We start from the raw sequence: 3,590 nt of genomic DNA on the forward strand, positions 1-3,590 counted from the left end.
CTTGGGAGGGTGGAGCGACAGCGCAGGAGGAGAAGACCCTCTATGAGATGGATTGATTCAGTGACTGGGGTAATCGGGATGGGTGTGTCAGAGGTGGTGCGGTTGGCGCAGGATAGAGCAGGGCTTAGGGCTGTTGTGCATAGGGTCGCTATGAGTCGCAAATGACTCGATGGCACATAACAACAACAACAAAGTAAGAAAAAGTAATGACAAAAAATTACCCTTAAAATAGAATAGGCATTCCCTATCTCCAATCTATTTCTCTCTGTCTCTTTCTGTCTCTTACACACACACACACACACACACACACACACACACACACATCTCAACTACAAACCTGTAGATAACTAAATATATCTTAGAAGATAATTTAAAATAAGTGACTTGAGAGATGCAATCTATGCTAAATATTACTTGCTATTCATAAATCTTAGTAAATATGCTCTATTTTTTCCAACATTCCTATTTATTGTTAGTGATACACCTTAGCTAATGTGCCTTCTATTTAGATATAGAACTAATTTTTAAATAGTGACAGTTATTCATGGATAGATGCCATGAAATCAAAACCAAGAACAAGACAACTAATTAAGGAAATTAGATCCCATGTGAAACCTCAATCTGAAAAGAGAATACCTTGTTGTATTTAGTATAATTTAAAGAGACAACAAAATAATTCATGCATTTCTGTTTTCCAAACTATAAAAATATGTCCATTCAACCTTAAGATTTACTCCTTTTAGCCGATTTGTGTCAGAAACCATATGAACTTGTCAAGAACATATGTAAATTGAGAGGACTTTCAAAGCGTTCTAGACAAGAATTGTACAATATAAATAATAAACATTTTCTTTATCTTAGAACACAGAGATTAGCAAAACTTAATCAGAGAATTTTGGAAACAAAATTTTATATAAATGAAAATATTATGTGGAAAAATTCTTTCAGTTTCTATATGCAATGTTTTAGACCTAAAGAAGTAATTGTTTTAAAATATTTTCATTATATATTTTTGAAAAAAGGGTCTACTAAAAAAAAAAGAAAAGAAAAAGACGAAAATTTACTTCCTAACATTATAATCACCAAAATAATACAACATATTGGAACTTAAAAGGATAAAAGGGAGCGCTGGAGGTCAATCCATTTAAGAAATTTCTGGTGGCATAATAGTGGTAGGACCTACTATTTGTATTAGAAGCAGTTTGCTGTATTTGGGGATTAATTGTTAGTAAAGGATTTGTCAGTTTGTTGTACTGAAGTCATTTGCGTGTTGCTGTGATGCTGAAAGCTATGACACCAGTGTGTCAAATGCCACAGAGGTCACCATGTTGGGCAGGTTTTAGTAGAGCTCCCAGATTTAGACAGACTAGGAAGTAGGATTAGCCAGCTTCTCCTTAAATAGCAGGCCTCTGAAAACATTATGAATGGTAGAGTAACATCGACAGTTACAGTATTAAAGCACACACTGGAAGTTAATAAAAATGAAGAAAAAGAACAACAAAAATCTTTTAGTAATTGGAACAAGGAATGCATGAAATACAAACATTGGAAAACTAGAAATTGTGAAAAATGAAATGAAATGCACAAACATCAACAATCTAGGCATTAGTGAGAAGAGATGGACTAGTTTGGCCACTTTGAATCAGAGAGTTACATGATACACTATGCTGGAAATGAAAAGTAGAATAAGAAGAACAGTGTTGTGTTCAAAGTTAAAAGATAACTTAAAGTTCTATCCTGAAGTACAATGTTGTGAGTGATAGGCTATTGTCCCTACGCATACAAGGGAAACCAGTCAATAGAACTATTATTCAAAAATACATTCCCACAGCTCAGGTCAAAGAGGAAGAAATGGAACATTTTTACCAAATCTTGTGGTCTGTAATTGAACAACCATGTATTTAAGTAGTGTTAATTGGCGACTGGAATGCAAAAGTTGGAAACAGTGAAGAAGGAATAATAGTTAGAAAGTATGGACTTGGTGACAGAAATGAGGCTGAAAATAAGAGTACTAAATTTTGTATTTTCAATTATTTATTTATTTCCAATTGTTGTTATGTGCTGTCGAGTCATTTGCGACTCATAGCGACCCTATGTACAACAGCCTTAAACCCTGCTCTATGCTGTGCCAATCGCCTTTTTAAAAAATAACCACCCAAATAGTGACTTTACACATGGACCTCATCTGATGAACTGCATAGGCTCAGATTGACACATCTGAGGAAGGAGACACTGGAGAAGCTCAATATTGCAGTCAAATCTAGGTCAGGACTGACTGTAGAATTAATTTCTTATGCAAGTTCAATTTGCTGTTGTTATTGTTGTTAGGTTCCATCAAGTTGTCTGTTACCCATAATGATCCTATTACAGGAGCCCTGAACCTTGCCCTGTCTTGAGCCAGTCTCACTAATTCCGACACACCAACCCCTATTGCCCTAGTTACCATATCAATCCATCTCATCTGGGGTCTTCCTTTCCTGTGTTGTCCCTCCACCCTTTCAAACATGATACTCTTCTCCAAGGATCACTCTCTCTTGGCCATGTACCCAAAATATATGAGATGGAGTTTCAAAATCCTAGCCTCCAAGGAGAAACTTGGTTTCACCCATTCCAAGACAGACATAACTGTTTTCTTTGCAGTCCATAGTATGTTCAAGATTCTTCTCCAGCACCACAATTTAAAGGCATTGATTCTTCTTCTGTCATCCTTAGTCATTGTCCAGTTCTCTGATGCATAACAAGTAATTTCAAAGACCATGGCCTGGAATAGGTGCACCTTAGTTTCTAGACTGACATCATTGCTTTTCAGTACTCTGGAGAGGTCTCTGACAGCAGATTTTTCCCAATGTAATTTCTTTTTTTTATTTCCCCACTGCTGGTGTTAAGAGTGTCAATTGGGAGCCGAGCAAGTTGCCAATGTTAAGAACCTCAATCTCTTCTCCGTCTATCATGATACTGCCAACTGGCCCAGTGGCAAGAATATTTGTCTTTTTGATATTGAGCTTCAATCCACACTTCAATTAAAGACTAAAGTCCTTGATCTTCTGTAGCAAAACACTTCAGGTCTTCTCCAGTTTCAATAAGCAAGGTTGTGTCATCTGCATATCGTAAGCTATTGACGAGTCTTCTTCCAATTTTGATACCACATTCTTCCTCATAATGTCCAGCTTCCCAAATCTGTTCTATCTACAGATTGAAATATATAGAGACAGAATGCATTCCTGTCACCCTCCTTTCCTGATTTTGAACGATGAAGTGTTTCTTGCTCTATTCTGAGGGCTGCTTCCCGGTCCAAGTATAGGTTTTGCATAAACACAATCAAGTGTTCTGAGATTCCCATTTTCCTTAAATTTAGCCACAATTTATTGTGATCTACACAGTCAAATGCCTTTGCATAGTCAATGAAGGACAGATAGACATTCCTCTGGTAAAGAAAATGAAAATAAATCAGTGAGAACCAGAATAGGATCTTGAGTCAATTACACTTGAATTTCAAAATCATCTTAAGACTAGATTTGAAGCATTGAACACCAATGATTGAAGACCAAATGAGTTGTGAACATCATTCATGAAGAGAACAAAAGGTCATT

Source organism: Elephantulus edwardii, unplaced genomic scaffold (genome assembly GCF_000299155.1).
Source record: "Elephantulus edwardii isolate Elephantulus edwardi_28Jun2011 unplaced genomic scaffold, EleEdw1.0 scaffold00142, whole genome shotgun sequence".
In the NCBI taxonomy this organism is placed as follows: Eukaryota; Metazoa; Chordata; class Mammalia; order Macroscelidea; family Macroscelididae; genus Elephantulus; species Elephantulus edwardii.